Consider the following 13,706-nt stretch of genomic DNA (forward strand, 5'->3'; position numbering starts at 1 on the left):
AATCTCTTAGAAAGCTGAACAGTGCATGTTCAGTGTATGTTTGTGTGTCGTCTGCTTCTCTTCGATCCATTCCTCACACCATAGAAATCACTCAAACAAGCTGGCTTACTCAACCTTGAGCAGAAATATGGGGGAGTTTGAAGTTTTCAACTCATGGGAGCATCTTCTCTGCTGGTTCACTCTCAGAGCTTCACTTCCTGTTGTTCCCTGCTCATTTTCAGCAGTCACGCTTGGGTCAAATGACCGAAATCTTTCCAGCAACTGGAGAAATGTTCTGATGGGGAATAAATATTCACATTCTACAACAGGGTGTCAAATATATGGCTCAGGGGCCAAAGCTGGGCCACCAGAAGGTTCAACTTGGTTTCATCCCTGCAGAGAAACTCCATGGCCAACATGTGTTTTTTCTTTTTTTTTTGTTGTAGAGTTCAGATTCATTTGGTATGTTTTCTGTTACAACAAAATTCAAAAAGAAATCACGAGCTGCTAACAGGTAAAATATTTGAGGTGATTTGAGACATTCCAAAACAAATTAATGTTAAAACCCTTTTTTTTTTTTTTTTTTTCAGAATTTTGGACTTTTTTAAATTTGTTAGGAGTAATGAAATGAAAAGAAGGTATTTGGATTTATCCCTTCATCCACCTAAACAAAGGCCACACATTATATTGTGATGTATTTTAAGATTATTGCGGTTTGGGAACATGACGGAAACAATGAAGGAACATCTCTAAACACGGGCGGGCTGCAGGTGGTCAGTGGTCATTTTCACTTCAGGTGTTTGAGTCCCGGAATGAGACACTGCAGCACCTCAGACCCCCACACTGCGGTTCAGGACCCACATCACCCAAACGAGGGTTGCAGGAAGACGGTCCCCTCACACACCGGGCAGGTCACACCTCCATTCACATCAACTCAAGGCCACTCAGGTGAAAAGAGAAGAAAACACACACTGTGTATATGGAGTCAATTAAAAGTTGGCATTTGGAGGGTGAGTGGATCAATGTGACCTCAATCTCTCTGGAGACTGCTGAGTGGTGTTTTTTTTTTTTTTTTTTCAGCAGAACCACAACCAAGGTTTTGTTATAAAACTCCAACTGCGTCGTGGAGTGGTATTAATATGAAAGTCCAGGAAGAAATCATTTCCAGGAATGTACAACGTCAGCATGTTTTCATAAACCGCTGCAACATCACTTCAGCCTGGAGACGATCAAGTTCTGAGCCTGATGATTAAACTGGCAACACACCACTGGGATCACTTTTAATGCACACGTGTGTAGTATAATGTGATTTATCACCACTGTGTTTGTGCCATGCTGGTTTTGACATTCCCATTTTAGATTAGACTGGATTACAATCCATGATGCCTTCATTAGGAATAAGATATTCCAACAGTTGCAGCAGCAGAGGAGGGGCAAATAGAGAAATGACAAGAAACATGTCAGTATGTGATTGATAAACACTGTATAACATGTGAAGTAGTGATGCTTGTATTGTTGTTTTACAAACAGGTACAGATGAGCTGTTTTGGTGAAAGTCAAAGTTCACCATGACAGAATCTCGGATGTGATGTCTGAAATTAGTCAATATTAGTTGTTGACAAAGAAGCAGCACTTTTAAAGCAATGGCCTCTCAGGATGTGTATCTCCACTGTGACCAACAACGTTTTAGCTTCTTTATTCATTGGAAATCTTTTTGGCTGAGGTTGATATAGCAACAGTTCGTAGCACCAAAGCGTCTCTGATTTCTGTTTGTGAGCTGCAGCCTGGACTTTCTGTTCCGTACGCTAACCCTGAGTTTTCCTCTGATACTGAAACCTCTCATGTTCTGCTCATGAAGCCGTCGACTCATCTCTGACGGAGAAACATGTCCGCCTACGTCCTAGAAAACACTTTTGCCTTGCTGTGTAGTTCTAAATTTTGGTTTTTCTTCATGCAAATTATTTCCCACTCATCTGCAAGACCAGTGCTCCTCAGTCTACCTGCTGCTTTCCCCATTTTCTGCTTTCCTTGTGCTCACAACCTTTTTTTTTTTTTTTTTTACAATGAATAGAAAGGTATTTTTTTGGGCAGACACTCTCCCTTTCATATCCCCTCTGTTAGATTTGTGATTCTTTTCTGCTTCATTATTATCTTCTCCACTCGCTCGGTCACTTCGTGCAGACTCTTTTGTGCATGAACTAATAGCGGTGTCCAATTAGCTAGGACTTGAAAGAGCTACACCTCCCACACAGTCCTGTCGCCACGGTAAATCTGTTCCAAATAGGGCTGAAACTCAGGGCTGCAGTGTCCTGTCCTGCAGTTTAATTTAAGGCCGGAACACCAAGAAAAAAAAAAAACTGGCCAAATACTGAAGACTGTGCACCGAGTCAGAGATCAGGAGTCGCTCACCTTTGATGGGTTTAGTCTGTTTTTTAGAGGACAAAACCCTTAAAGTGGACAGTCAAAGAATGAAGACAAACATGAGTGTCACAGCCGTCCGCCATCGCAGGGCGCCGGAACCCAGCTAAACACCAACAAACTGTTGTGTAATCAACTGCAGCGGACTTGGTTCTTATAAGAATTACCGTGCCGTTTAGAAAGAACATCCAACAAAACCTGTTGAGTCTTTATGAACTAAACATGTTTTCTTGTTTCCCTGTTTGTCCCGTGATGGACTGGTCATCTGTCCAGCTTATATCGTCCCTGCGCCGGACTCCAGCACCCTGCTGGAGGAAGCTGGATAACGTTCTGTACAAGTCTGTTGGTGTCTGTTGAGCATGTGTGTCCAATGAGAAGGATATTACACAAATAATTTTCAAACATCAGGAACAACTGTGGAACATGAAATAAGACATAACGTGGAGATATGTGCATGAAAAGTGTCAGGACTTAAGACTTGACATGAGGATGGAATCTTCTAGGTCCACCAGGATGTGGATGACGTTGAAAACATGGATGTCAGGGGAACTATAAAACATGACATGAGCCGTGGTGGAACATGACAAGACAGGACGAAAATGCTGCATTCATAATGGAACAGGACAGGATAAGACACACTTTAACAAACTTTTAACTCTTTGAATGATCAAAAATAATAAGATATGATGAAGACTTCAAGCTGTGATACTGAACTTACTCTGACATTTAACAACTTAGACAAGACAAGACGTACAATAAACTACTACAACCTGAACAACAACACAAAACCAACATGACAAAATGAAATTGGAGACTAAATCCATGAAGTATGACGAGACCAAACAGCAAAATAATAAGATATGAAACACCAGTGCAAATAATCATGAGGGAGTGAATTATCAGGACTAATCTCTAAAAAACAAGCCTTAAAAATAATTTAAAAAAATTATTCAAAGCCAAACATTAACATCATAACTCCTCCATTATCGTAACACGTGTTTTATATCAACAGGTAGGACTTATCCAAAGATCCAGATGTTTCTTACTTCTAACATGTCCACAGTTCCTTGGGGTATAACGACTTCAACACATGACTGTCTAAATATTGGTGGCATACACCCCTATGTTATGTTAAGAGCCGTGTGTGTGTATGTGTGTGTGACGTGCATTACTTCCACCGCAGTGTTACCCCCGTGGGATTCCATGAAAAATCGCACCGTCCATGTGAGCAACACGCAAATGTTTTATCGTTTGTTGTCTGGGCATGAACATATGTTCAGCAGCAGACATGAAGTGTAAACAGCTTCACACACTGTCAGCGCGCAGACCCAAACACCTCCAGGCTTTGCTGGAGAGCGTCCACGTCAGATGACAGCCGTGCCCATATTGTTTCAGCTGCCCTCACACAAACAAGAAAATGGAGACACTGTCGGCGCTGAGGGATTTGAGGTCGGTAAGCAGTGTGTTATGATGGGGGTACTGTAATTGTTTATTGATTTACAATTACAAAGTGTTTTGTGGGCTTGGGTATCTATGCGTGTGCGTGTATGTGTGTGTGTGCATGTGTGTGTGTGTGTGTGTGGTCTAGGTTGTGACACATATCCACAGTCAGCTTCTGTGTGCTCTGGCTGCTCTCCATGAGAAAAGTGCTGCAGTGGCCCAAATGTAAGACAGTTTTTTTTTTTTTTTTTTTTTTTTTTATCTTCCTCTCTGTCCTTTCAGGAAATGAGGTGTGAAGAAGTCCTGTTGTCTTATAGTCAAGGAGCAGACTATGAAGTGAGATTTTTTTCTCTCTCAATTGAGAGCACATGACTGCTGCTCAGTAAACCAGCTGCATAAAGAGGCTTGTTTGCAGCTGTAATTGTTGCTGTTTTGAAAGGCTGACTGTATTCTCAGACTACATATCCATTCAGAGCGGCATGAGATTATGTAGCACTGCATACTGAAATGGTGAGAGTAAATCCACGGCTGCGGTCAGCTGAACATTAATGTAACAGGATTAGATGTTAAGAAGACCGTTTTAAATGATTGGTGGAAGCGTGACAGGTGGAGCATCTTAAAAGTAATCACGGTGTTGTGGGAGAACTCAGATGGGACACAGACTGCATAAAAGCTGGACCATATGTTGGATTTTGAGAGGCTTCTCTTTAAAATAGTTTGAATTCAGGACGTGAACACTAGTATATGCTGGTGACAGGATTTGGAATGAGTATGCAGCATCGACCACGTCATGGTCATCAAACAGGTGTTAGCATATTACACACATGTAAACGGTGATTTTATTCTGGTCAGAGTTTGTCTAATCATGTTGTCTTGGTTCCTACGTGATTTAAATCTTAGCTTTAGTTTTGCATCTTGTCCTACATGGTTGTTTTGTCCTCTCTGTTCATCTTCTCCTGAGTCGGTTATGATCTCGGTGATTGGCTCTGCCCTGATTGTATCAACTGTGTCTTGTTTTCCTTCTTCCTCCCGATGTGTTTTAAGCATTTATGTTCCAGTGTGTTTGTCAGCTCACCCGTTGATCTTCATGCTCTTGTCTCATATGAGTCCAGAGTCCTGCCCTGGTATCAGCCTGATTTCCACATTTGCATGCCTTGTTTTTTTTTTTTTTTTTTTTTTTTTTTTTTTTTTTAATTCTGTTGTTTGTAGGAAATCTTCAGCCTGATTCTATTTCGACCCAAATGCAGCCTGGTTTACGCAACATTTTCAAGTGAAAACTGAAAACTTTCAGCATGGCTTTTGGGGGTTTGTTTACACCGTGATGATGCTTTGAGCCACTGAAAATTCAACATTTTGAAAAGGGCGGAACTTTGCGAAAATGTTCTGTTATCGTGTAAAAGGGGAAAACAGCAACTCATGAAACGGCGTTTCTCTGCATGCACACCACAACTCGAGTAAATCCTTCTTCTGCACACATAAAATACATGAAAAAGCAAAAACAATGCGTTTTCACTGATGTAAGGCTTTGTGTACCAACATTTACAGATGCTATATGCAGAACTCATAGAAGTACCATATCGAGAAATATAAACACCACAATAACCAAAAATCATTTGTTTACCCTCCTATTACCAACTTTTTTTTATATCACACAATACCTTCAAATACTCAATAAGAGTATTGAGTGAAGTTTTAATAGTTGTGTTATTGTGCACATTTTGTTTCCTGTTATTTTGAGATTCATAATGCATCTCTGGTTTCAGGCTCCTGGACGTCCTCGCCTCGTGCCTGATTGCTGCATGAATGTGTTTAACCTGTGTCTGACTGTGTGATTGTCTTCGCCTGGTGACTGTGGTGTATACTGACTGTCTTCTGTGTGTTCTGTTTGCCATTTTGTGCCTGTGTTTCTGCATGAGTTGAATGCTTGCTCTTACTGCAGTGCCCATTTTCTGAGGTTATTGGTCTCCAGTGATCTCCACATTTTGGTTTTCTGAATTTTGGGTTGTTTATTTTTTACAGTTTTTTTAGGTTGTCTATCCTAAGAAAATGAGCACAAGCAACATCAATATCAGTAGAAATGTGCATGCAAAAATTAAGTGTAGGTGTTCTTAAAATGATACCTAATATTCAAGAGGTGGAGGTGAAGCTCACCGCCTCCTCTGCTGACTAACCACCAGAGAAAGTTTTGGGTTCACTTTCTCATGAGCTTCCACAGTTTAGGTACAAATCCTCCCTGAAGTCATCACTAACTCAAAGTTAAACACACTGTCTTGATGTGTCTCTGTGTGACTCAGCCCCTCCAGGATGTCATTAGTTGTGGTGATGAGGAGTGAAGGTTTATGAATCAGTGTGCGCATGACAGAAGCAGCCGCCTCAGTGGCTCCAGAGCTTCTCCATATCTCTGCGGTTTACAAGCAGCTTTATGCTCTTTATCGAAATACCACCTCATAATGAGCAGCGATAAAGTGCTACAAAAACACTCATTGAAGACATTGTGCATTAACAAGCAAGTGATAACAGTTGGTTACTGAATTTTTTTAGTCTGTTGAGGAGCTGCAGAGCTGCTGTCTCTCTGTCCTGCTCACATGATTATCTTCCAGTGTTGGCAATAGAGATATCCAAAATTGTGCCTTTAACATCAAACAGTAGCTGTCATTCATTTTGATTTTCAAAAAAAGGATGATATTCAAAGTTCACTCAACTTCTGTAGGATGCAATACACATTAGATACATGCTTGCAAATAAACAAACTGGACATTCTTATTAATATTCAAAGAAAAAAGGACATGAAAAGAGGGCATTTTGGCTAATTGTATTGGATCAAAAATGTATTTCTATCAAGAAGTTTTAATAATAAAATTCTAGAGAATCTTCCAACTTCCTCAGCAGCTGATCTAGCCGGGTTCGTACTGAATGAGCGAGACAGTTAAATACAGCTCAGTGTTATTTTTACTAGGCCAATTGTTGCTTTTTATTTCCAGCAATACCCCGATGAGCTCATATTTCACAAGCTGGAAGCTCCAAGACGAACGCGCAGACATAGCCCACAGTTCAGTGTTAAAGCCTATGATTTGGACCACAAGTTGCAAACTGCATTTACACGCGTCCCACTGTGATGTTTAATAGATTAAAGTCAGCACTATGATGAGAATCAATGTGTTGCTCAGTAGCAGAGCAGCCTTCATTTGCTGGACCACACGTAGCAGCTGACTGCTGCAGCAGCGTGAGCGCAGAGCTCCAGCTGGGAGTGTATTTAATGTGAATATATTGTTGTGTGTTTCAGGGGCAGATTGCTTCTCGCTGCTCCAGTATTGCTTGTCAGCATTGAGCGCCGTGGCACAGCTGAGCAATTTGAGCGACAATCCGAACACATATAGGAAAAGCTTCCTCTTCAAATTGCTTTTAAAAGTGAGCCCACCTCGGCCTCATCTGTGGCCCCTAAAAACACCAAATGACTACAAGGAAAATGATTCGCTTTTCCACGCTGGAGACGGCCCCGTCTTCTCTTTGTGGAAATAATCCCGAACTGATTTCCGCTGTGTCAACCGGCCCTGGATAAGCAGCTATCAGTCTTCAATGATAAAAGTGACGACTTCATAGGAAAAACAAGCACGGGGTAAAACAGAGGGGGGGCTGCAGCCTCTCTTCGGCTCAGAGACGAGGAGGAGAGCTCATTTGTGGGAAAGAGGTTGAGCAAACAAACAAGAGAAGCTTTAACGACGCTCATTATATAATCCGACGCCGTGTTGTTTTCTTACCTGCAGACACGCGAGCAAGCGTACTGACCTTGAATGCAAAGCGGCCCTCTGCTGTTTGATCAAAAAAAAAAAAAAAGAAAAAAAGAAACGAAAAACACTTCCCTCCATATAAGTTTAGCAATCATAATCTTCTGTTCTGCCTGAGAGTCTGCGCCACTATCTCTCCGTTAACAGCGTTTGTGTTGAGCACCTGAACCCTCGGCTGCCATCTCACCACCCGGAGAGAGAATGCCTTTGACTAATCCTCCAGGCGTTCTTATCCAGAGTGATTGAACAGAGCCCCTCCGTCCCCAGAAGACAAGCTCACCTTTATCTCTCTGCTTTCTATTCCTGCGTCTCTCCTTTCTCTCCACAACAAGGTGTTTTTGCAGGGAGGGGCTTGTTAACTGTTTACCCCCCCCCCCCCCCCCCCCTCCATCCCTCCTCCCCCTGCAGCACTCTCAATAGGTCTGCATTTGAAACATGAAAGGCTCGGAACAAAATGGGAAATTTCCACTCCATTTGCCATGCAGCCAATCAGTGCGCAGTGACCCAGATAAGGAGTGTGATATTGATGATGACAGCAATAAAGACGCATTTTTACCACAAGCCTTCCTTCTAATTAGGTTGATCTGTGCAGGAAATAAATGAATTTTGACAAAATGCAAAGGGGGTGGTGTGCTGGGAGGATTAGACGAGTCGGTGTGACAGGAGGAGGAGGAGGACGAGATGAGATTCAGGAGGTTTCTGGGGGTTAAGTGACTCCACTGTGGGGAAATGGGTGACAATTACCGGTGAAATGAGATTTTGTGGCTTGGGGTGCCTCCCAAATACTGTGTTTGGTCAAAGTAATTGTTCAGGGTCAAGTGGGTGAGACTCACTGATGACGCTTCGCTGTTTTTGCATCTCGTCATGTTTCACACGACTGCAGACACGACCGTGTGAGTGTGTGTGCGTGTGCGCACTATTAGGAAACATAAACGGTAGCAGCAGTCTCCAGGGCTTGTTCCGATTAATATTATAACATTATACAGCCTTTAAAAAGCAGTGTGATGACTCTGTCCCTTAGCTCAGCACACACTCCTTTCCTTTTCCTTTTTTTCCCAAGATTATTAAAAAACTCTTTAAAAGTTATTCCCTGTAAGGAACAAGGCAGTAATTAAGTCACCAGTCTCTAATCCGACTTGTAATTTCATGCACTCTGATTCAACAAAACGTTTTGTTCCGATCTGTGTTTCACTTTAAAGATCCCTCTAGGTTTGATGATGTATATAAAACATTCTGGTTTAAGTAATAATTTTTGTCTGATACGTCTCTTTTCCCTGGAAATATCTGAGAAATCCTGCGTCCACGAGAGGGCTCTCGTTCCCTCAACGTCGTTGTGGAAGTTAAGTTTGACCATGACTAGCTCCAGTGAATTCTTTGTGATGCCACTTAATAGAAGAGCCACTATTCCAATAAGAAGCCATATGAAAACAGAATGAGGTTGAATTGTTTGGTACTCTCACTGATCTATATCTTAATGATGTGGAAATATTTTCAGAAAACAGTCCACAACAGAAAATTTAGAGGATTTTGAGATTCAACCATTTGCAATCATTTCACCCAAATGTTTCTTCTTCAAACCAATCCACATTTCCAAAAGTTGGGGACATCCTCTTTTATTTATAAGCTGCCAATCTACACAATGAAGCTAAATGCTGGCTGACAGTCACTCTCAACAACATACAAGGAGTGGCCAGATACCTGCACAGGAACGGTCAGTCTACTGTTCAAAATGTAGAGAAATGTTTGGTTCACTTCACTCCAAAGAGAGCAGTCTTGTACATGAGACTGGTCTGAAGAACACATTTCCAGGTCCTGACTTGACTCTGCCCTTCAAGTCTTGGTCTTGGAATACTCTGGTCTGGTCTTCGTTTGGTGGTTTTGGATTCACCAGCAGGGAGACACGCTAACCCGTGGAAACTGACTGAAATGATCACAACAAAGCATGTTGAGGTTATGTGATTATTTTCATAAGAGATTTTGACCAGATTATTTAAATATTATTCATTTATTCACATTTTGACGAGTGAGAGTTTTGTAAATAACACTGATTATGTGGTCATCATTCAATGAGCATTCAGTAAGCTTCATTTGGTGCTCAATAAATATTTTGTTCTTTGAGATGGATCAACAAAAAATGTGCTTGTGCCAGAATGTGTGTGGCTTTGATGAGGATTAGGTTATGAAAACACAGTGTGGCTCTTCCCAGTACCAACCACATGAATCTCATATTGATCTCTAGGATGAGGATATAATAGATAAAATGAGACAATGGAGGGGTGCTTGAAGGTTATCTGGTCTGAACTGACTGTGTTTTGATGATTGTCTCCAATACGAAGGCAGAGCGCTGCTGGAACACTCCCTGGTTATTACTGAGATGTATACTGCCACTCTCATTGAAGCTGCACGCCACGTTTGCCCCTTCATGGGAAGAGCAGTGCATTGCCCTCCTTCATCAAGATAATGAGTCCTGTCACGCAGCAGAAATGGTTCAGGAATGGTTTAAACATGAAATATTCAAGGTGTTGACTAATTCCAGCTCAATCGAGCATCTGTGTGAAGTGCAAAGCAAACAAGTAGAATTCAGTGAGGCTCCACCCTGCAGCTTCCGGGGCTTAAATGTGCAGCTCTGGTCGGGTCACAGATTAGCAATCAAACTTTAGACCCTCAGAAGTATTCGTGCTTCAATAGGTCAGAGGTGCTTAATTGTGGTGATTGACACAACATCAGGCACAAGGTGATTATGGTTGTCTTACGACCACAAGCCGTGATGGGAACACAGCAAACATGGGCCGAGGTATTCTGGTCAGATGAGACCAAAAAGAAACTTTTTGGACAAGATCCAAAATGCTAAGTGTGGTGGAGAACGAGCACTGCACATCACCCTGAATGCATCATCCCCATTGGGAATATTATCGGAGGATATTTAAGTGTTTGAATGGACAAGTCAAAATCCAGGTCTTAATTCAATTAAAAATCTCTGACATGACTTGAAAACTGTTGTTCACAGTTTATGATTGAGCTTGAGCAATTTTTGAAAGATGAATGGGCAAAATGTCCATCTCTAGACATGCAAAGTGAGACATCACCTGAAAGACTTGAAGCTGTGATTGTAAAGGAGGCTCTGCAAAATATTGACTCAAGGGTGACGAAAACGTTTGCATGCCACACTTTTCAGTTTATTTTTGTAAAAAAAAACAAACAAAACTGAAAGCTATTTATATTTTCCTTTCATTTCACAATTATGCGGCACTTTGTATTGGTTTATACAAAAATCCTTAAAAATTAAAAATTACGTTTTTGGTTGTAATGTGACAAAATGTAAAAAAGTTCAAGAGGTATGAAAACTTTCAGAAGCCACTCAGAAGGGCAATTTGTCTTTGGGTTGTGTGAGGAACTAAAGCACCTTCAGAAAACCCTCAAATATCCCGACATGTGAGCAGTGAGAGTTGTTGTGCATTCAGTCTTTGTATGACTTTAATTTTTTTTAAGATATGAATTGAATTTTTTAAGTTATCATGCAATTGTTTCTTTAGGAACTCTCTGATTTTTAAAATAGGAATCATCTACAAAAGTCTTTTACTGCTTTTCTCATTAATGAAAGATAAAGTCTTTGAGCTCCTGTGACAATATCGCTGAGGACTTTGGGAGTGTGGCCTGAGTGCACGGGAAGCAATCAGGAAACAGAGTAAGCAGGTCAACAGCCGAAGCGCCTGGAGGAACGGCCACGCATGGCAGCACCAAAATACCAACCTCTCCAGAACAGAGGGAGGGAAGGAGGGAGGAATCAGCCGCCGCATTCATTTTCCACAGAGCGGTGAAACATGGGGGACGTCACCCCACAGCAATCTGCTGCACACTCAGCAGGTGTTGACATCTAGATTAACCTTGGACTGCTGTGAGCCCCGTTCCTCTGGAAGCCAGTGTCTTATTAGAATGCACACAGAGAGCGGTCCGTCCAATCCTCACCTTCCACGGCTCTCAGGTACTGCCCCTCATTTGCAGGCCTGTCAGTCAAACAGTCATCAGGGTGTTGCAGCAGAGTCGCAGGAAACTTGGCTGAGACTTTTGACCCAACTACAGCGGCGTCTTCCCTAATTCATATTACCATGACGGCTCCTGCAGAAGCTTATCAGGAGCGTTCATGAGGGAGCGACGCCACTCTGAACAACTTAACCCTCAGACGTCTGGCTGGATGACAAACACATCAATATTTCTAGTCTTCATGAACAGAGAAGCCATTATACTTTAAAATCAACTTAAGATGTTATCTAATCAGAAATTCAAAATTGGAGGTAAATAGTTGAAACCTGTTTGAGAGAGACGAGTGGAGCAAGGCTGGTTGGACAGCCTATCAGTGAGCATCATTTCTCTCAATGTACATCTCGTTCTCTCCTCCACATGTGAGAAAGATGGAGGAAACTGTTGGATGGAGTAGCATGAATATTTTTGTTAGGACTGTACCTTCTTTTGTCTCATGATTATTATGTTTATTTCTCACTCTGATAGTTTATTAAATCTTACTTGAGCTCCCTGGTTTCTTCATTTTTACATCATGTGTCAGATGAATGACTCCAACTCAAACTACAAGGTTTTATGAATTCAGTTCAATTCAGCTTGATTTATACTGGGCCAAACACAGCACAGCCATTTCTTGGCATCCTCACCGAGAAAAACCCAACAACTACACATGAGCAAGCATAAGAAACTTTGGGAAGAGGAAAAACAAAACCTCCCTTTGAATGAGATCAGGATAGATGATTTCCAGACCTTCTAAAAGTAGATCAGCAAACTCTTCAACAATTCTCTGTCAATCAATCTTGAGACTGTTTGATCATTTTCTACCGATGTCCTGTTTAGTACAAAAAAAATTAAAGGGCATTTTCTTTTAGAGTTTGAGTTTTGTCTGTGCATGCCAAGATTTCCTTCAGATTCATCCCACAGTCCAAAACAAGGATGTTGTGTTATTTCATTAAGCCCACATTGTATCTGTGCTGGACGCAAAGAATCCTCTCCATGATTTCTTCTATCTTTATTCCCCCCACAGTATCAGTTTAGGATCCAGAAACTACTCAAAACAGTTGACTTTTGATGTTTTTGACAGATTCATTGTGACAGGTCAAATGTGGTATCTCAACTCTCTTCAATGATTATTGTTTAGCTCCTCAGACATAAATAACCTGCCTGCTGTATTTCTGTTGTTCCAGTGTGGCTCATAATTTTTACAAGCCACAAATCAGTGTATATCACCTAATATTTGTAATAATCCTCAGACACTTATGATTTTTAAAGTCATGCATTTAAGTGTTTAACTAGATGAGTTTATCATCAGTCAGATGTAATGACAATTGATGAACTAATTTTATGCTTCAGTTTCTTTCAAACGACTTTAATTGTTACTTTCTATCCATCACACTAAGTATGCAATGAAGATTTATGTCTGATAATGTGTCATGTTTTTTCAGAATTTCTCCAAATGACATAAATTATTGTTCCTTCAGTGAATTCACAGATTTAAATCTTGTATTTTATTTATCAAAGATGAAAATACAAAAAGTAAAAAAAAAAAAAAAAAAAAAAGTCTTTGGTTTCTCTACAAATACTTGTTTTAAGTTGGTCTATATATTAACAACTATACATGCTCAGATGGTTTTCATTTCAGTTTTAAAATGACACCAAATATTCTCAAGTCATCTTGAGGCAGCGGAGTTTGCGCCCTGACAATATTCTGGAGAGAAATTGAGCAGTTCTGCCATGAGCGGAAGATTAGCACCAGCGGGAAGTAAATACTCCTTTTAAAATGGAACAAACCTTCGAGAGCAGCAGAGTGGTGGGCAGCCGATTAAAGTCAGCACAGAGCGAAGAGGTGGGGAAAACACCATGTGTTTGGATGAGAGTTAACCCAGGGGGCTTTGGACAGGGTGCAGTTTGTGATGGAAGCAAAAGATAGACGAAGGAGATAAAAGAACTTTGAATTGTGGGAAATGTATATATGTTTTGCAACAAGAGACCCTGCTTCTCCTGGGTTCCCGGGGCACAGAGCTACACAGCTTCCCAGTTTACCATTTTATTAGCTACATCAAAAAC

Source organism: Salarias fasciatus, chromosome 1, assembly GCF_902148845.1.
Source record: "Salarias fasciatus chromosome 1, fSalaFa1.1, whole genome shotgun sequence".
Classification (NCBI taxonomy): Eukaryota; Metazoa; Chordata; class Actinopteri; order Blenniiformes; family Blenniidae; genus Salarias; species Salarias fasciatus.